Source organism: Lacerta agilis, chromosome 11 (assembly GCF_009819535.1).
Source record: "Lacerta agilis isolate rLacAgi1 chromosome 11, rLacAgi1.pri, whole genome shotgun sequence".
Taxonomy (NCBI): Eukaryota; Metazoa; Chordata; class Lepidosauria; order Squamata; family Lacertidae; genus Lacerta; species Lacerta agilis.
The window spans coordinates 9982426-10004525 of NC_046322.1; the positions used below are offsets into that span (position 1 = coordinate 9982426).

The 22100-nt window shown below is 46.0% G+C and overlaps 1 long non-coding RNA gene across 1 annotated transcript; it reads right to left on the minus strand.

The window, feature by feature from the left end:
- Positions 1-3678: 3678 nt before the first annotated feature.
- LOC117055318 lies at positions 3679-21366 on the minus strand. Its single transcript, XR_004427594.1, has 3 exons — positions 21201-21366; positions 12616-12697; positions 3679-4137 (listed from the first exon to the last, which is right to left on the minus strand). It is a non-coding gene; the product is annotated as an uncharacterized LOC117055318 (long non-coding RNA).
- Positions 21367-22100: the final 734 nt, after the last annotated feature.

The window sequence follows — 22100 nt, forward strand, 5'->3', positions numbered from 1 at the left end:
AGGGATAGGCAAGCTAAGGCCCGTGGGCCTGATGCGGCCCAATCGCCGCCTCAGTCCAGCCCATGGATGGTCTGGGAATCAGCCTGTTTTTACATGAGTAGAATGTGTCCTTTTATTTAAAATGCATCTCTATGTTACTTGTGGGGCATAGGAATTTGTTCATTTCCCCCAAAAAAATATAGTTTGAGGGATGGTGGACTGGCTCACGGCTGAAAAAGATTCCTGACCCCTGGTCTTAGGGATTCCACTCTGGGTAGGGTTTACTCCTTAGTCTTTTCTTCCCCCAAAGATATCCCGCAAGACAGCAGAGGTTTAGGATCCGTTTTTCTTCTCCTAGATGGGCTTCCTTCCCAGGTTGACAAGCCCCATCTGCCCCTCACTTCCCTTTACAGCACATACAGAAACTGCCTTCTTGACATGTTTCAAACACATCCCCTTGCTTGCCTGCCTGCCTTACTCAGATATGATGTAATCTTACCTTACTGAGAATGCAACCCGATTTGCTTGCAAGGCGATTAGACAATGCCAGCTATTTGATGAGCATTCATTCTGACTTGTTTATGGGGAGGCTAGACTACGTTGCATCAGGCACGTGTTATCCTATCCCTTTCCTCATTGCAAAGCGGATTTGTTGTGCAAAAACTCGCAATCAACCCGGCAACCTGAATTTGCCAACGACTGAATCTTACTCGAAAACAGAAATGGGTCGGCAGTGCCCCTAGAGTTAGACACTCACCCTCACATCACGCACATGCACACACAATTCCCGCTCTGGGGAACTCGAAAACTCGCACACAACTTTATGGCTTTTTAGTTGGCTCTAATAAAGGGGGGGGGAGACCCCGGCTATGGAGAACGTTGGCGTGTTTTCCCTAACTAATGGCACAGCCATGTGTGGCTATTTCTGCATCCGGTCACAATGGCAACCGGAACCAGTTTTATGTGTGGGTTAAAACTGCAAAAGGCGGGAGGAGAGGGGGTGAACATGACCAAACAATTGCTTCCACCACAGGTTGGCGGCTAGCCAAAGTGGCCCTAAGGTTCAAGGGAGCACCAGCCTTGTATCTCTTTAACCACAAACTCAGTTGGTCTCTAAGGTGCTACTGGAAAGAATTTTTTATTTTGTTTCCACATTTATAGAGCGCTGAATTGTCAAGCAAAACCACTCTAAGCGGTGTACAAAGCGCACCACCGGCAGGGCCTGTCTCGTGCGTTAAAGCCGTGGAACAGAGAGTGGAGAAGCCATTGCACCGCGGTTGCCTTTCGCAGCCCTCGGGCATATTTCCTGCCACTTCCAGCGTCGTCGTCTCCCTCCTCGAATACGGGCAGCCTCGGCCTGCCCCACGCAGCCCCACAGAACCGTCCCGACCGAGCAATCCCTGCCACCTGCTCCTTCCTTCCCTTGCTAGCACAGCGCGCACCCGGCTGCGCGTCCTCCGTCCCCACAAGCCCTTTGGCTGCGGCGCACGGCCTCCGGCGGCTCTCGCCTTTGACCGGCGCCGCCTTGGCTCACGCGGGAGCTCTGGTTGCGCGAGCTGCCGGGCTGGCTGCTGCGGCGTGGCCTCGCCGCCTTGGGCGGGCACTCCGGAGCGGCGCGCACTCGGTGACCCGACTCCGCAATTGCTCGGCTGGAGCCAGGGCGCAGGAGCAGCAGCCAGGGCAGGGGGAGGGATTCCCCGAGCCGGGCTGGGCAGGGCTGGTTGTCCCCGGGCGGCGCAAGAGCAACAGCAGCAGCCAGCGAGGGAGGGAGGGAGGCGGTGACCCCGCGGAGAAGCACCCGGCTCTCCAACCTCGCCCTGTCCTTTGCGCTCCCTCCCCGCCTCGCGTTGCTCCATTGCCGGCGGCCCCTGTGATGATGACTCAGGCGGCGGCTGTGCAATGCCAGCCCGGCAGTCGCCGCCGCCGCTCGGGCGAGGAATGGCTTAGCCCTGGGGGCGGGCGAGGCAGCCAAACAGCCGGGGCCACGCCAGGCCAAGGGCGCACGGCAGCGCGCAGCAGCAAGGAGGCGCGCGGCTCCTGCCCCTGCTGGAGTCCCGGGGGCGGCCGAAGCGGACAGGCGCCGCCAAGCCCCCGATTGTTCGCAGCCGGTTCCTCCTGGCGCCGCGGCGGGCCCTCCAGCCCAGCGGGAGGCGGAGGCAGCTAGAGGGCCGGGCCGGGCCGGTGGGGAGAGCGCCGGGTTCCTTCCTGGGCCCTTCGAGCTACAGGAGGGAGAAGGGCAGCAGGACAAGCCTCCCTCGCTTCGCACGCACAGACTTCAACTTGGCTTTGCACTGCAGAGGGAGAAAACGATGGTATTCAGCTTGCTTCTGAAATACCGCCCCCCCCCCGTAAATTTAGCTGTCATGGAATAACAGGAGGGGTCCTTCTGTAGATCAGGAAATGAATACATAGAAAACGGAGAGGAGGAATAAGCGAAGATTCGTATTCGGATCTGCACTTTTTGTTTCACTTATAAATTATCTAGATTTAAGGGTGAGTGTCGGAGTTGGGCAGGTTTGCTGATGCTGCTAAACCCTTCAGGGTGGTTAGGACTAAAAGAGGGATTTGGAAGTGCTCGGAGATCTCTCCAAATAGAGTGAATGGGTGGTAAAGTAGGAAATGCAATTCAGCGTGAGTACGTGTAAAGTGAGCCACCTGGGGTCACCTCCCCCCCCAAACAACCTACCTAATTTCACAGATTCACTACTGGGGGCTCACCAGGAACAAGACCTTTGGGTTACAGAATCGTAGAACTGTAGTTGGAAGAGACCTCAAGGATCATCCAGGCCTGTATATCTGAAGGAGGGTCTCCACTCCCATCGTTCAAGAGGTTTTGTGTGCCCACCACAGATTTGTCATTTCTAAAATAAAGAACTACTTATCCTATGGTTCCTCTACTGCAAGGGCATTCATTATTATTTGTGGCCATGACGGTTTTAGGGTGATTTATACTGTACATGGATAATACTGTTTGGCCCACAACAGTTTTGGGGTGGGCGTACTGCTACATTTCCAACCCGTGCATGTTCTGTAACTTCCTGCTGAAATTATTTAACTTTTTACACCACAAATATTGGGAGAGAGGGCTGTCCCACTTTATCACTGTAGTGTTGGCGTGCCCCAGCAGCAGTGCCAAGAGCGTTGGGCAAGGCGTACCTGGGGTACCTTCTGCCTTTGGAAAGGAGCTGTATCGGCTGCCCCCCCCCCAACCCACTTCTTCCTCTAGGGTCCCTTGCGCCCTTGGCAAAGAGCTGTATTAGTGTGTTCCTTCCTCCCTGCCAAAAACAACTTCTCTCATTTAATCTTGCCGCGATAATGGTGCCGTGTCACCACAGGTATCTGCATCATACACCCCATAGTCTCAAGCAGTCTACCTTCATACTGCCTTGCCAATTCTTGCACTGCTCAGCTCCCAGTTTGTCTAATCTCACAACTTTACACAGATAGCTGGTGACACATTTCTGGGGCAACTGCGCTCCTAGTGGATGCTGGTTTCACCAATCCCTTAGGTACGCCTCTGGCATTGGGGAGGCATCACAGAACAACTAACAAAGCAGAATGGTGTGTGGATGCTTCAGAATAGATCCTCCACAGATGCACTATGATGAGTTGCAGAATACACCTGTAAAAAAAACCCCCACCAGGGATATAGTTGAGCTTTTATTTTGGGAATCTCCCAGGTTACCTCTCCACGCGGCTTCAAACATTATGGATTTCTGAAACTGACAGTACTCTGGTGTAGGAAGAAGTATGAAAACCCTCGTGCAGATTCAGAGAAACAGGCCTACATGACCATCATGTGTGACTGCCTCGTCTGTACAGGGGGAAATAAAAAACTGATTGAGATTTGTTTTGTGACTGCTTTATCTAGCTTTGCATTTGATTGCATTGTTCGTATTTCGATATATGCTGATGGTGCAGGATGCATAAGTTAATAAATCAGACGTGGCAACCAGAGGAGGGAATGAACGATTGCATTGCAGATGACTTCACGAATGAAGAAATGTCCCGGGTTCTTTTAAAATGCAGACTTGTGACTCGGTGTGCAACCTCTGAAGCAGGGGCAGCAGCTGTGGCTCAGCTTCCTTGCGCCAGACATGTCTCGTATCGGCATCTCGGTTTCAGTTCCAGATTAGTAAAATGAGATCAGCAGCAACCCTGAAAAAAAATTGATCATCATATTGACCTACCTACGTTTACGTGGATGTCGCAAGGGGAGTCTTGTATTTGAGAGGTGCTTTGCATACTTAATGGTTCCATGTAAATATTAAGAATTTGTATGATGCGCGGAGATTAGGCAGGGCAGGGCAGGGCAAAGGAAAGCATCTGCCTAAAGGAAAGATATGTAACCACCTGATCCAGATACTGGAACAAATCATAAAAGGCTTTTCATGTACTCCTTTAACTGTGTAGTTATTTCCAATTGATGTAGAATTTGGGACATTTTTGGAAGAACGGTGACCACAATCCTAACCCCCCCTTCCCTGGAAGCCCCATTGAATTCAATGAAACTAACAACTTCTGAATAGATAGGGTTGCATTGTTAAGGAGGCTTTTTTTCTGACCAGGTGTGCATAGAACAGGGACTACTGGAATTAGGACTCCCAAGAAAATGGAGAGGGGCCAAAGGGCCCTTTCATTTTCTGAGCTTGAGTAAATACACCACTCAAATATTGTTCCCTGTGCAAGTGAGGACTAGAAACTTATATTAAAGCAGAAGGAGATCACTCTACAAAATTTTATGCTGAATTATCATTGCTCTCTGTTTTTAATTATTGCAAAGCGTATTTTGAACATGGTAACATGTTATGCTTTTTGCAGTGTAAGCCTCCTACGGATTATTTGCGGATGGGCAGCAGCATAAATAGTAAATAGGTGCACCCTACTCTGTAGCGCATGCAGCATAGATGAGGATCTGAATTAACAACTGCGGAATCCGCTCAGAATCAAGTCCCTTAGGCTGCAGTACTTGCTTAGGAGTAAAAGCAACACTGAACTCAATGGGACATGTTTCTAAGTACACATCATATAGTGTTGCCTTGTTGATCTCAAAGCCACTGGCAGTGCTAGCATCTTGTTTGGGGCATGGTCTTGGATCAGGGACCTGGTACTTTCAATGGGGCTTGTGTTATAGAATGAGCCGTTGAAAGTTTATGGGGCTCAAATCCTCAGTGAGTAGGGCTCAAACCCAATAGTGGGTCCAACAGTCAAGAAGGCGGTTTCTGCATGTGTTGTGGAGGGAAGTGAGGGGCAGATGGGGCTCGTCAACCATCTAGGAAAAGGAAAACTCTGATCTGAAACCTCTGCTGCCTTGCGGGATATCTTCGGGAGAAGGAAAGGCAAAGGAGTAAACCCTACATAGTGGAGTCCCTAAGACAGTTGGATGGCGCCTTGTATGCCTCCTTCTGGCAACTCCTGCAGCCAAGTTGGTGCCAAACATATTGCATTGCTTCCCACTGGACCACACCAGAAAGGCTGGTGCACCCTGCCTGGGAGGTCACTTCGGTGCTAACGCAGTGGTTTGACTTCATCACTGGAGGCGCATTCCACTGTCTCTTGAGATAGGCAGATGCCAACATTTCACAGTAAACTTGTCTGTGGGATGCCAAAAGCCTCTTCCTTGTTTGTTTGTTTTTGCAGCAGCTACTCTTTGAGAATGAATTGGTACCTTTCAACAGCTGCACAGAGTGGCAACAATTCAGCAGGTGCACCTGCCCCCTTTCACTTCTGTTCAGTCCTAGAAAAGTCATCCTCTGTTCAGCTCTGCATGTTATGCATCCATTTCAGAATAAAGCCTCTGTCCGTAAGAATGAATGAATGAATGAATGAATGCCACAACAATATCTAAAGGCCAATTCACACAACCAGCTTTTGGTCAAAGTGAGTGATCTGTGCAGTTTTGAAAACATGTGTTTGCTCCACCAGGTGCCTGGCTAAGAACTGAGTGCACATTGCCTAAGACACCACTCAGGTTGTGTACACATTACCATTTATCGTGGCTCCAGCGAGCTCGTGCTGCTGGTGTTTGAAATCAAGTACACACAATGTTAATCCCAATTCACATGTATCCTGTATTTCCTTGAGAAATAGTGCTGTTTGAGGCATTTCCCCTCAAATCAGCTCCCATCCGGTTCAAAAATGTAAGCCGCCGTTAAGTTGAGGTGCGTACGTGTCAAAGATCAGTTGCACATGCTCAGATGACAGATCCCCGGAAGAAGAGTTGGGGAATGCAAGCACAAGGAACGAAGTCAGGTAATGTGCATCGATTGAAGAGATCCTCACCCCTCTCTGACGTGCCCAGTAACATAGGACTTGAAATACAGCAGGGGGAAATGACCTTGTTGCATTTTTAACTGCTAATGTATACGTCACATTAGATTGGAAATATTGTGAGAGCAAATGCACTTGGGTTGCAAGCAAGGTGCATGGTGTATTGGCACACAACCACTGCAGTCTGCGTCAAATTAGCACAATCCAGAGGCCACAACTCATAACAATTGTGTACCGTTTACGCCGTCTACTAACTTGTTTTCAAACTGAATTCAAAGTCCTGGTTTTGACCTTCACAGCCATAAGCAGCCTGGGCCCAGAGTATATCAAGGATCTCTTCCTGTTGAGATCTACTGTTGATACCTACTTGGGGTACGAGCAACACAACAGGGCCTTTTTTGTTCGGGTGTCAAGAATGTCAAATGTTCTCCTAAGGGACTCGCCTCTGGCCTATCATGCACGCATTCCAGCAGAGAACTAAGACATTTTCGCTAACCGTCATTTTGGGGGTGATCTGTTTTAATGATGACACCTGCTACTTTAAATGTGTTTGCTTTAAGTTTAATTTCTAACACTGTCCATTTGTGCTCTTTGTTTTACTCGCATTTTTTTTAAAAAAATATTTTTTGTTCACTGCTGGAAAAGGCAGGATATAAATACTTGAAATAAATATGTAAATTGACATTTCTGGGTTTCGGTGAATTTACAAACTCGCAGGGAGAACAAATTTACCTGTGCTGGCCTCAAGCCAGAAAAGGCTACTTGGTTAACACCCTTACGCTTGCAAAAATGAGTTATTGGATCATTAACAGCCATAGCAGACGGGATGTAAGCGCAAGGAAGAACATTACGGCATTTCTTCACATTGCACAAGCTTGTCATGTCACAAAAATGTTCACCTCCCCTTCCACCCCCACCTGAGAAATAAAGACTCTCAGACAATGTGAAAACCCCTAATGAATTTCTTCTTAATGAATGGAGGTTCTGAAATCATGACAATAAAAGGCATGCAGTGTATCAGTCACCAATGGTGCATTTATAAAACAGGACTGAGGAGTTGGTGGGGAGATAAAAAGCACATCTGCTATGTGCTAATTAATCAAGCTGATTAAGACTCAATTTGCAGGGTATCTAGGCAGAGCCCTGGCTCCTGAAAACCAGCTTCTGTGCAACTGGCCTCTTAAGTGCAGCAATCTCATAAAAGCATCAATCAATGTGTTTGTGCGCGTGCACATGTGTGTGTGTGTCTGGTGCGGGGTATTTGGCAACATCTGCCAGGCCATGGTCCTATGAAGGTGTGAGGTTGGAATGGGGGGGGGATTAAACTGCTGTTGGGAGTGGGAGACTAAAGGCGAAATGGTAAAGGTGGCAATGATTACCGTAAATGGGCTACCTTATTAAGGGAAAATTACAAAAGACAATGTATTGGTGGTACTTGACACCCAGCAAACAGGTGAAAATGTACAGAAAAGGGTCAAATCTATGCTGGAAGTGCCACAAGGTAGAGGAAACCCTAATCCGTATGTGGTGGTCATGTAAATATACTAGAGAATACTGGGAGGTGATGATTCATACAGAATTAGAAAAGATCCTTAAGATCACATTTCCCAAAAGACCCGAGGCATTTCTGTTAAGGATAACAAGTGATGGTATTCTGAAAGACCAATCTCTTTTTTGAAATGCGACCACCACAGCTAGAGTAGTATATGCAAAAAATAAGGAAAGAAAAAGATGTGCCCATGAAAGAAGTTTGGCAGAATAAATTGATAGAATACACAGAATTAGTAATTAGACCGTGAAACTAAGAAATAAGAATGAGTCACAGATAAGAGACGAATGGTAGTGCTTTGAAGAGTATATTTGAAGGTATAATAGTCAATTTAACCTACAAGTAGGAATGAGCATATGAGCAGCAGATTAAATAAAAGAAGATTTGAGACGAAAATGGGTGGAATGGATTATAAAGCCGACAAAAGACTACCTAGAATGCCATGGAGAGATGGACTGGGAAGTCCAAGGATAAGAGATAATGATGAATGCTGTATGACGTATACGTAAGTTGTAAAAATGCATAAACAAAATAATAAAAAAGGAAAAAGAAATATGTGACCCACAACAACTAGCCATTGCTGTTCCTAGCAGCCCACAAGGCTAAGGCCTACCAAGTAAGATTACCAAGATCGGCTGAATCTGATTTTCTGAGCTGGCTGTGTCTCATATGCAACAGCGAGAGGATCTCACTTTATGAAGAAGAAGAAGAAGAAGAAGAAGAAGAAGAAGAAGAAGAGGAGGAGGAGTTTGGATTTGATATCCCGCTTTTCACTACCCGAAGGAGTCTCAAAGCGGCTCACATTCTCCTTTCCCTTCCTCCCCCACAACAAACACTCTGTGAGGTGAGTGGGGCTGAGAGACTTCAGAGAAGTGTGACTAGCCCAAGGTCACCCAGCAGCTGCATGTGGAGGAGCGGAGACGCGAACCCGGTTCCCCAGATTACGAGTCTACCACTCTTAACCACTACACCACACTGAGTGGAGATGGGCTCTGGGAAGGTCATACACAGCATAGCCTCCGATCTAGCCAAGCCACGTGCAAAGGGAGACCACGGTCCAAATGGCTTGTTTCTGGGGACGTTATTCTGCAATGCACAAAAGACGGCTTGCTCTTCTTGATCAGTTCTTTCAACACTGAACGTGCTCCTTTAAAGGTGCTCACATGTGCCTCTTCTGTTCTGAAGAACTACTCTCTGTGACCAAGTGGAATGGTGGCTGATATAGGTGCCTTTCCCGCCCACATCGGTGGAGACGGTTCATGGGAGGACACTCCTGCGCTATTTTGTGGTTCTGCCTCGTTTTCTGCTCTTTCCGGTGGGGCAGCCATCTTGCAATATGCCGTGACCCCACTCCAGCCATTTTGTATTATGCCATAACAACAATAACAACAATTTATTATTTGTACCTCGCCCATCTGGCTGGGTTTCCCCAGCCACTCTGGGCAGCTTCCAACAGAGATTAAAAATACATTAAAACATCAGTCATTAAAAACTTCCCCAAACAGGGCTGCCTTCAGATGTCTTCTAAACGTCAGGTAGTTGTTTGTCTCTTTGACAAGGGCTTTCCACAGGGCGGGCGCCACTACAGAGAAGGCCCTCTGCCTGGTTCCCTGTAACTTGGCTTCTTGCAGTGAGGGAAGCGCCAGAAGGCCCTTGGAGCTGGACCTCAGTGTCTGGCAAAACGATGGGAGTGGAGACGCTCCTTCAGGTATACTGGGCCAAGGCTGTTTAGGGCTTTAAAGGTCAGCACCAACACTTTGAATTGTGCTCGGAAACGTACTGGGAGCCAATGTAGGTCTTTCAAGATCTGTGTTATGTGGTCTTGGTGGCCACTGCCAGTCACCAGTCTGGCTGCCGCATTCTGGATTAATTGTAGTTTCCAGGTCACCTTCAAAGGTAGCCCCACGTAGAGCGCATTGCAGTAGTCCAAGCGGGAGATAACTAGAGCATGCACCACGCTGGCGAGACAGACATGGCAACCGTTTAGTGACCGGCACCCACCGGGCTTTCTCCAAATTCTCAAATGCGCCCACTGGCCCAAAAAGATTGCTGACCCTCAGCTGTGCATTGGATGTACTCTCACTTTGTAGGAGGCCCTACTGGGTCAGAAACAGAGACAGCCAACTGAAGGCATCTTGCCTGGAGGCCCATAACAAATGTGGCATGGAGCCTGACCACAGGGAAATGGGAGTTTGTTTGTTCGTTGCACCATGTCGATAACATGTAAATTGGGCCTCTTATTCACACTCAGACACACACACACACACACACACACACACAAGTGCCCTTGCTGTGCAGTCCAGCAAGCCTCTCGTCTTGAGCCAGCATTTGTAAAACGATATTTCTATATTTACTTAAACATCTATTTAAAGAGGAATCCTTCATAATTACTCACCCACAGATAGATGACACTGTTTTGGCTGTGTTTATTTAGTTTCTATTAGCGATTGGCAAAAAGTCTACTGTGGCTTTAAAGCAGCTCTAGATGAATGACCCCTTGATCATAAAATAAGGTACGCTGCCTTTTTTTTTCTTTTTTTTCTTTTTAGTCCTTGTGGGAAACGGATGGCAGAAAGACATATATCAATGTCTCCTCCTATCATTTCCAGATAAAAATACAAAAATCCAATAAATTCTAATGGGACTGGCTTAAGAGGCAAATTCTCAGAAGGACACAGTGGTATTTTAAGTATCCTAACACTTTGGGGGTCATTCCAGACTGCAGAGGGACAATATGCAGAAGTTCAATTAAGTGATCTTAAATATACACCCTTAGTTGAACGCCCAGGCCCCATTTCTGACACAGTGGGTTACCACCACAAGTATTGTTTACACCTGTTGGAAGTATGCATACAGGACCAGTCACCATGACAGCTATTAGCAGAAGCTATAACTAGCCTGACTTTCATTTTGTTGGGCGTTTGTTTTTGTTTTTTTTAAAGAAATAAACTTGATGGGATTTGGACGGGGCAAATACGCAAACTTTGCATTACCTGAATGTCTTTCTAGGAGATTCATATATATATATTCTTTTAAAAATAATAATCTAATTGCAAATCCCATTTTATAACACTCCAAGGTTGCCTGTGTGGGATGCAACCCTATCGTTTGGATAATCTAACACTGTGTGCCAGACAGGTTTAAACATTCTGTTGTGAAGTTCGGCTCAATCAGGGTTGGCTAAACTATTGTTTGACTACAACACCCATCATCCCTGACCACTGGCCATGCGGGCTGAGGCTGATGGGAGTTGGGAGTCCCAACATCATCTCAAGGGCCACATGTTCCACACCAATGGGTTCAATCCACTGGAGAGGGTGGTTCAAGTGTATGATTAATAAAACAAAATAAAAACCTCCTAAGGTTAAGACTTACTGGAATGTATTAACTTGTAGCACAGCCATACTGGAGTTGTTTGGAGAATCTCTCACCATAACACAAAAGTTAGTTTGGAACTATGACATCATAGCAGCTTAACTGGCTGAGCATTGGACCATTTACCGGTAGATCAGTATTATCTGCTGTAGCTGCTACCCGAGAGATGGCAGGGAGTTAACATGCAGTCATCGGCAGACAGAACACATGAGCCATCACAGAGTTATGGCCAGACCCAAAAGGCTTCTCTTGTTCCCAAGTGAATTTACTGAGTATCCTAGGAAATGCCTCATAATCTTCCGTAACGTCCGGGGGTTCACTTAACAAATCGCCTAGGGGTCCCTGTGCACACACGTCTTGTGGAAAAATGTTTCACAAAAGTACAGGCAGCTCCCCACCCCCTGGTTTGTCCGGGGGTTACGTTCCGAGTCACTGTGCGTGTTGGCGAAATTGTGCATAATTGAAACCCACTGAAAAAGCCAGCAAACATCTGCATTATATTTAAAGCACTGTTGTAAGACTTTAAGAGCCAAATAATCCTGCAAGCTATGGTTTGTTCAAGGTCCCCTACTTCTTCTAGCCACTGACCTCTCTTGGCTTAGCTTCTTGACAGGCCACCTGTTTTCTTGCAGAAGAGCAAAAGAGGCTAATCCAAGGCTGTGTAAACCCATTTGTAACATAAAAAATGTCGTTCCTCTCAATCTGGAATGATCCTTGCTCATCCTCAACACGCTAGATCATGCCACCCATAAGGGTAGATGTGGTAACTTCACAACATATTTGAAAACCTTCCCCTTTATTAAGTTATCCATGGATTTTCCTCCCGACTTGAGAAATGAAGAAGGAAGTGCCTGTTACAGGTCTTGGTACAGTGTCAGTTGGACTGGTCTGAATAATCACCCTTCTGATGGCTGACACCACATACACCTGCTCTCAAACTGTGGGATAACACAGAATCAACCTGCAATGAGCTTTTATTTTCTGAATGATACAGGTTTCTCAAGAAGCAGCTTTTCAGGGGCAATTTTTGTGTGTGACAGATCTAAACTGTGAGTGGACTACCGTACGTAGGGGGGAAAACCCCAAACACTCTAGCGTCCATTATTTATAGAATAAAATCTGTGTTGGCAGCCTGTGTTCTTCTTTGGCATGTGGGAATGTCCCTTTGACAACTGTGAAGCTGTTGTCCGCAGACTCTTGAAGTCCTGGAAGACCATCACAGTCAACAACGTCATATTTGCTATTGAAAACCAGGTGTTAAGAGTGGGCACACTTCTGAGAACAGCCCTCCTGGCGTCTGCCACGTTCTCTTTGAATATCAGGGCCCAAAGGAAGCCTGCTCTTCCAACCGCCCCACAACTACTACTTCTTACAACAAGAAGGACCAAAGCACTCCTGGGGTAAAATTTGAATAGCCAGAAGTAGCATCACACTCAACTCACCTGATTTTCTGGAAGATGATGGCTGTGTGTTCCTGAGCATGGCTGTTCACTAAGAATCACTGGCAGCGGCAGCAGATGCGTTCTGCACAAAAGATTATGTTTTAGTTTCCTCTTAATTGTGTTGCTTTGAATATATATTTTGTATTTTTAAAATTATTTTTATTGAATGATTTTCATGGATAACAAAGGTACACATGACATCTCTGTTTTCAGTTCACAGAGTTCTATCCGTAAGTCACATCTGGTATGGGATGTTGCTATCACAGGTATTGTGAGGTTGCGGGGGGAGAGTTTTCTTTTGGGATGTTTTATTTAATGCTTTAATGTAGGTTGTAAACTTCTTTGATATTTTTGTTCTTAAAAAATATAAAGAGTTATAGAAACGAAATTAAAAATAATGTTGCAAGGAGAAAAAGACAACAATGGCGCCGGCAGAAAGAAAGAACAAGCGTTTGCAGCGATTACGACTGCGTCCCTTCACCAAAGGAATCTACAAAACTGTAGCCATAAATCTGCGTTACCTAAATCTTGTGTCATGGCTTGGTCTGCAACACGACGCAGGGAACATGTGCGCAACACGGTTCTGCCACGTCTGTGGCAACATGAAGGGGCGAAGAAAGTGAAGCAATAACTATTTGAATGGGAACCGCTCCAGATGAAACAGAACCCTGGTAGTATTATTCAAACAGATTAAGAAAGAATACAAAAATAAGCAAGGCTTCAGCATGCAAAACACAGCCTTAATTCCTGCAAGAGCCAGTGACAAATTGAAAGTCACCCGTAAATCACTGCAGAGTATCTTGTGAGATTCGATCTCGGGCCAAGATGTAAGCCAGCCAGGGAGTACTTGTGAAATGGGACGAGCCCATTTGATATCGTTGCATTTATATATCAGTCATCGGTGGAGGGAGTGCAAAGGACTTGCAAATAGGAAGGAGGGGAACCTCTGGGGCTTTTCTTTTAGCTTCTGAAGAGGGAACAGAATCCCAGGCCTTTCCTGATATACCCTGGTCGCTAGCCGTGCTCTTAGGAAGTCAAGAGGCCACAGATTCTGTCCCGGGTGTAAATAAATCGGATTGCATTTTGGCAGGGCAAAGCCCGTTTTAAATTTAAAAGGCACAGGGCTGAGGAGCAGGAGGAAGAGTGGTCCTTTTTGCTATAGAGACGTATCAGGGCCCCAATCTGCCTGCGCCAACCTCTATATCCCATTCCCGTCATCACCCTCAGCCGTTTCGGGCTGCTGCTAAGACCCGGCATTTGCAACATGGGCCTCTCCTTCCAGTCTGCTGCTGTAACAGCGGCATGTTCTTGGAACAGAGTGCGGATAACGGAAGCTCCGTCCCAAAGCAGCTTTGAATATGTCATCATTTGCCTCGAGCCCCTGCGCTTGGCACCACATCACTTTCCACATCATATTCAGTAAGCCTTGATCACTTCCGAAGGGGACAATTGACAGTGACATCCCAGCGACATCTACTCAGAAGTAAGCTTCATTCAGGGCAACACGGCCCGCTCACATGTAAGCGCATGTAGGATTGCATCCTGAACTGGTTTGCACCTATCCTGCACCCGAGCATCAGACCAACGCAGCTTACGGATGCACAAACTTCCCATGCAATCAGGTGATCAACCAGCTAATGGGCAGGGCCTTCAAAGCCCCTTTTGGGTCCGTGGTACAGAGGTCCCACACTTAGCCCTAACAGAACGCCACCAAACCCTGAAAAAACATACTTGTCTCTTTAAGCCCTTTGAAAACCAAGGTAGCAAATGGGGTTGGGGATGCAGGACATCCGTCAAAATAGATTTTTTTTGGAGAAAGCCTGCACCATTTGTGAGCCATGAAGCCAAATGGAATCCATTGGGGTCAAGCATAGAAGTTCACTAGAGAATCCATCAGCTGCATGGATTCACCACTAGCTTGAGAAACAGGAGTCACAAGCTGCACAGACCTGCAGCCTTTATGTCAGGTTTCCATTTACATTTTGGAACCGTTCACCGTTAACTTTTTACGTACACACGCAAAATGCTTTTATGTGTACATGGGAAAAAGATATCGGGCAGTATCCAGTGCACTCGTTCTGCTGGGGCAGTGTTTCTCAGCCTTTTTTAACCCATGCCCCCTTTCAGCTAATAGAAAAATCCCATACTCTTCCCATACTTTTAACTTCAACTAATAATTTGGGGCTTAATAACAAACGTAAATCAAAGTATTTATATTCCAAAATATATACGCAAATTTTCAAAAAACAGCAACACCCACATGAAATTTCAAAAAGGAGCCTTCAATTATTTATTTTGTTGCAATTTTTTTATTAAAGATTTCTTGGTTTACAAAAGTACGTGCAATGTTCAAGTCACATTTTCTACAGATCAGTTTCATTTGTTGAGACATTAGGAAGAAAAAGGGGAAAGAGGTGGAGGGGGCCGTGGTGAGTGGGGGTGGGGTCGGATGGCGGTGTTTCTATTTTACTTAATGTATGTGTGGGGTTTTGTGTCAGCGTCGCTTGTGCGGGTTCTCTTTACTATTCGCTTGGGTTCCTTTGGTGGTGAGAGAGGTTGGGGTTGGCCTAGGGCGTGGTTGTTTGTTGGTGATTGGCTGTGGTGAACTTTGTTTTCATGTATGAGTGGGGTGGGTGGGTCTTTCTGTATCAGGTTAGCCATATTGATTCGTATGCTGTCGGGGGATTCTTGTCGTTGTCTTGTTGGGCTGTGTATGTGATAAAGGGGAGCCATATCAGGGTGAAGGTGTCTTCTTTTATTTGTCCCCTTGTTAGTTTCAGTTTATTGGTTAGTTTTTCCTAATACAGTGGTGCCTCACAAGATGAAATTAATTCGTTCCGCGAGTGCTGTCGTACAGCGGAAAATTCGTCTTGCGAAGCACGGTTGGGGGAAGCGCGGTTTGATGGGGGGGGAAACGCAAAACATTTTCGTTTTGCGAGTCGCGGCCATAGGGAAATTTGTCTTGTGAGTTACCCTTTCGTTAACGAATGCCTTTCGTCTAGCGAGTTTTTCGTCTAGCGAGGCATTCGTCTTGCGAGGTACCACTGTAAGGCTTTTCCCCAGACGATTTGATACCATTGGTCTATGCTTACTCCCGACAGGTCTCTCCAGTGTCTGGCTATGATGTTTCTGGCTGCTGACAGTAGGTGGGTTATGAGCTCTTAATAATAATAATAATAATAATAATAATAAATTATTTGTACCCCGCCCATCTGGCTGGGTCTCCCCAGCCACTCTGGGCGGCTTCCAACAAATATTAAAATACATTAAAATATCACAGATTAAAAACTTCCCTAAACAGGGCTGTCTTTATGATGTGAGTGGGCATTATTATCTTGGAAGATGTTTAGTAGGGCCAGTTCTGGGGTGACTTCTAACACTTTGCTTAGTTCTTTTGCATATTTCTTGTATGACTGTTGTCTAGAATAGTTGGATTTGGGGGCATTCCCACCACATGTTGAGGTATGTGCCTGTGGAGGTGCATCCTCTCCAGCATTTTGGTGAGGTTCCTGGGCGTATTAGCGCTAGTTTCCTTGCCTTCCATTATTATTAATGTGAGCATGGATGATCCGTGCTTACCACATCTCAGGTCATTTTCAACAGCCAGTCTGTCGAGTTGCTTTGCTTTAATAGCCACAAGAGCAAAAAAATCAGCTTCGCAATGCCACACAGATGGTATAATGATGAACAGAGCTGATGGAACAAGAAGAGATCCCCCATCTGGGATGGATATATGGGGAAAAGGCATTTCAACAAATATACAGTGGTTTGTCAGAGGGCTGGTTAATGGGAAAGTTTCTTCCTGAATGTAGAAAGCTTGCAAATTGCTTATGTAGTGGTTGATGAGATTCTGGCTCTCTCCAAACTGCTCTCTCTTTTTTTCTTTTTTCTTTTGCAGGTGCATTCTGCAACACGTAAAGGTAAAGGGACCCCTGACCATTAGGTCCAGTTGTGTCTGACTCTGGGGTTGCGGCACTCATCTTGCTCTATGGGCCAAGGGAGCCGGCGTTTGTCCGCAGACAGCTTCTGATGCCAAAAGTGATGGACTTACACCAGACCACCCACCCAACATTCTGCATTATTAGTTGTGTGATGTTTCCGTTGTGTCACCATATAATTGCTGTCTGCTGGGACACTCTCAAAATACAGTGCAGCAGAAGCAGGGGGGAAATTCTGGTAACTGGAACTGATGCACATAGAGACCTAAGAAGTTACAGGATTTCAGCATTACTTCAGGGTAATACACTGATTGGAAATATGTTCAAATCAAAACTTCTGCAGTCTCGAACAGTAATGAAAGCAGAATCTCATATAACCACCCCAATACCAACATGAGCACAAATCATCATAAACACACAACAACAAAAGGAAGTCTGCAGGGGTCCTGCGGTGTCGAGTCCCCTCAGTATAATGTATTGTCTCCCACAGTTGTGTAGCATTTAGTGAACACTCTGCTCCAACTTTCTTCTTTCAGTGATCACAAAATTACAATGTCCGGCTGGAACATTTGATATCCACCATAGCAGATCACAGTGTTTGTACTTTTGTTGGTCCCACACAATGAAAGACACAAAATAGGTAACCTTATATTTTTGCTAACAGAGATGAGGCTTGATAGCAGGTGAGAAAGGGTTGTGTAACTGTGTTCCGTTTCCTTTGATATATTTTCTCCCCTCCAGTCTTCCCCCCTGGCCCGGGAAGGAAATAAATAATTCTATACTTCTCTGTCTCTCTTTTTAATTTGGGGCCAAGGATTTAACAGCTTGTGAGAGCACCAATTCAGAGGCAACAATAATGTGACATTTCCTGGCACTGAAAAGAACCCCCTGCCTCTTATAAGTTACTTCAGGATGGCCTGATGATGGAACTTCCATTGTATCTGTGAACACATCCAAACTGAGTTCACAAGGAAGTTGGTGCTTCAGAAAGGAAAGATGAGTCTTCACAATGAAAATACTGCCAAGTGGAATTTCAGAATATAGGCATCAGGGTCATGTAAAGAAATTGAGCCTTTTATTGAAGCTGCAACGCTTTCCAAGATAGGTGTTTCTGCAGATTCTGCTGAAAGGTAAGCTTCCATGTTACCAGATGGAAGAAAATTTTACAGTTTTTGCCAGCCAAGTAACATCTACTTGCATTATATATTTTGGAAAGTTGTGTGTTTATTATTTCATTTGGACACCTATTAAGATATCAAAACCAAATTCTTTGTGATGGTTCCCGAGATCAAGGAGCCATTTTCTGTCTGTGTTTGGATACAGCAAGACACCATTTTGAATCAGGACGGTGGAATGAACCTGATCAAAACTGACATTAGCCACTGATTTCAAAACTGCACTGATTTGTTGGTTTCTTGGAATTCCTGAGCAACTCGGGGGACAAGACTTCCTGCACATAGACTGGCTACATTATGTGTTCTAGTCATGACAAAGAGGTACAATTTCTAGATATTCCATTTTACTGTGCCCAAGAGCAATTAGCCATGGCAGAAACCCTGGACCTAATCTTGAGTGGTGCTCAGAACCTGCTGCAAGATGTAGGTGTTGTCAAGCCAACCATGAGAGCAATGACCATGGTGCTATTAAACTAAACATACATGTAAACAAACGACCAATCGCCAAGAAAACCCAACATGGCCACATCTGACTTCAAAAGAGCAAACTTTCCCCAAATGAGGAGACTGGTAAAAAGAAAGTTTCTTCTGTAGGGAAGAAGCCAGTCTTTCAGATATTTGGAGCCCAAGTCATTATGTGGTTTAAACACTAACATGAGCACGTTGAATTGGGCCTGGAAACGAACTGTTGCTCATCATTCTTCTGCAGGCATTTGGGCCAGTCCTTCTGATGGAAGCTGAGAGGGGCTCTGCAAGTGCTGCCATCAGAAGTGGCACCAAAATAGATAAATAGTGCAGGCCCAAAAGTAGCTTTAAGGGGAACTGATATCTACACTGGATCTCATTTTCCTAAAAATAACGCCTTACTGATTACTGGGTTGCCCTCGGGGAACGGACACAAACAGAGCTCCCGCTTGTCGCCTTCCAAGAAATGTTTGTTTCTTTGTAGATGGGCAACAAAATCTTTGTGACACTGGAATGGTGCCTCGGATCATCTTACCCGAAGCCAGGATTTGTAAATTATATTTATGGCTAAACTCAAAGCCGCTCCAAAAAAACTCTTTAACAAAACCAGCTAAAGAGGGAGAAGGTGAGTGTAGAGGTTAAGAATTATTAATGTTATTATTTTTGCGTGTGTCAGCAGGAAAGACTTTAGATAAGCTAAAAGTCCACTTCTGTCCTTAAAGGTATTCTTGGGATGCTGGTATTTTAACCATATGAATACAGTAATATAAGAAGTCTTCCCCACAGCTGGAGCATTGTAAATCCTGTCCCAATGAATAATCAAGGGAGGCATTTAAAGCATTTACAAGACAGTGGCTGAAGTCCAGCATATGCACATGCAAGGGGATGAACAGGCATGTGAAGGACCCCCATGATGTCCTTTTTATTGTGTATTTATGATGGTTTCAGGGCAGTTTTATGTGATCGTGCTTTCAGTACTGCAAAGGTTTCTGGGTGGATGTACCACTTCATTTCCAATCAGTGTGCGTCCCTTAACTTGCTTATGATAATCTACAAACTTTTCTTGGCCACAAATGTCCCGCTTTAGTTGTGCTACAGAGCAAGAACGCCACTATACAGTAGACAGCAATAATGTGGTATGGAAAACTATAGTGAATTCACCCAGGAAGTCTTTGATTGTGGCACGCCATGAAAATAAAGAGAAGGTGTGGTTTGAGCAGGCCTAGGTCTTATGTATATCTAACTCAAGGTAAGTTATTGTCTGAACTGGGTTATCAGCTAGGATAAACATAACTTTTGGCTCTTGCTTGAGCCAAACAACACAAGCAGATCCCATACCCTCTAACATATTGAGTACCGAAACTGGGAACGTGCATCTTTCCGTCTGTGCTCCCAATCACGTGACCCATGCAATATCATGGAGTCTGAATAATGTGCTGTTATTGGGGCTGTGCTCTAACGGCTCCCAAAAATGCATGTTTGGGCCCCCCCAAAAGCGCTTCCCCCCCAGGCCAATACAGTGGTACCTCGGGTTACGTACCTGATTCGTTCCGGGGTGCCGTTCGCACCCTGAAAAGTACGCAACCCGAGCGTCCATTTTGCACATGCGTGAACTGCGCAGAACGCTTTTGCGCATGTGCGAACTGCGCAGAATGCTTCTACGCATGCGCAGACCGCGCAGACTGCTTCTGCACATGTGCGGCGATCTTTACTTCCAGGTTTGTGGAGTACGCAAACCGAAAGTACACAACCCGAAGCGTTCGCAACCCGAGGTATGACTGTATCTCGGTGCGAAATCACGCGATATCACAGCACCCAAACTGGTTTCCATGCTCTTGTGGACAAAAACAGGGTGTCCCCTTTTTTCCTGGGACACTTGTGGGGTATGAGATTCAGCATAACTACATACTCACCAATATGCCGATTCTTGGTACTCCCCATTGGGCAGCTGGGTCTGTGAACTTCAGTTTTAATTTCCCACGATGCCCTGGAGTGACACTACATCAGGCGCAATGGGGCATTATGAAAAACTAAAACCGGTAGTTGCCCTTGGTGTGTTGCTGCCACCACCAACAACACAAGGAAAGTCTTGTGCGAGATCACCAGAGAGCACTTCGCCCAGATGCCCCTCAAACATGGAGCTGACCCTGAAGACAAGCTTTGCAGAAGTTGACCTACAAGTCAATTCAGCTAAGAAATCACAAGCAAAGCAAAATAAAAATGAACCAGTGCCTACCCTTCAGCCTTAAAGTGTGGCTCTCTGAAGGGTTATGCCTTTTTTTAATGTCCATGTAGAAATGTGCTTTGATTGAATACAGCTATTAAAATACCAGACCTGGTTTTATTGGCACTACTATCAGCATAAGTTAAGGAAGTGGGAACTCTCCGTGTAAAGAGGCAACAAGGGGAAAAAAAGACAAAAAAATGATTGTTGTAAGGAGTTCTAGATCAGGGTGGGCAGCCAGCCAGCTGCTGCTTTTTTTTTGGTGCTTTGACAAGGAAAACCACATTCTGTCAAAGAATCCAGCATTGGGGCCGAGCAGACCTAGCAGAATCCATAATTTCTGATCAGGCTACTGTAGGGTGGCCATACGTCTGGAATTTCCCGGACATATCTGGAATACCGCAGTGTCCTGGCGGAAATCAGCAAAATGTCCAGGAAAATCCGGACACATGGCAACCCAGGTCGGCAGCATTGTTTTTGCTGACTTTCTTTAAAGACAGCTCAAAAACAATAAATTTGTGTGTGTGTGTAATTTTGCCAAAAAAGCTCACCAGCTTTTCTGTTCGCATTTTTGCTGTTCGGAATACGGCAACCCTAGGCTACTGAAAAAAGCCAGTTGGCATTTACTTCATTTTTATTTACTAGCAACGGCACACTTTTTAAAGGCCCTGCAGGAACACAGAAGCACAGCAAGCTACCATTGGACCGTTAGGATCATCTACTAGTCCCATATTGTCTACACTGACCGGCAGCAGCTCTCCAGGATTTGAGGCAGAACCTTACCTGGAGATGCTGGGGATTGAACCCAGGGTCTTCTGCTTGCAATCCTGTTGAGAACTTGGGACTTTCCTCCTTTGGATCACCCAGCTTCTTTTCACGGGCACTTGAGGGTGCTGTCATGTCAGGGGCCCCAGTGAGGCGAAGACGGAAGCCTTCCCAAAACTGCTCAGCAACGGATGCCCAAACCAGCCAACTTCAAGCCCAGAGAATCAGCCTAGGCCCAAACACGACCCAGGAGTGGAGTAAGTCAGCAGTCCAAGGTCCATGGCACAGGCAAAGGGCACAACACTCAAGGCAGGCCGGAGGCTTGTACTCGGGAGCTAGGCCCAAGGGCCCTGAGGCCTAGGAATCACATTGCTCAAGAGGGAGGCCTTCTATTTCCTGGTTTCTGAAGCCGCAGCTGCAGGCAGTGAAGGAATATCAAGCCCTGCTTACTCACAAGTAGACCCCATGGCCTAGGAGGCACCTGTGTGGCTGGAGCCAGCTCAAAGGAAATCCTGAGCTTGATGGACCAATGGCCTGACTAGGGTAAGGCAGAGACCTTTTATCTGTTTTTGTAGAGGGAAGTGAGGGGCAGGTGGGGCTTGTCAATCCGGGAAGGTAGCTCATCCAGGAGAAAGAAAACTCTGGTCCTCTAATTCCACTGCCTTGTAGGGTTTCTTCAAGAAAAGGCTAAGGAGTAAACCCAGTGCTTCCTCTCCCCCTAAAAAAATAAAATAAAATGTTTAGGGGTACTCTCATTCCGTCTGAAACTCAGGAAACACTGCAACAGGAAATGAGGCTGCCATCAGGGGTAGCAGTGGAACTGACGATACACCATGGTAGAGAAGAAACTAAAAAAAAAGTAATTTTAATTTAAAAAATTTCTCCCATTAGATTCACAAAATGTTTAGGGGTAAGCGC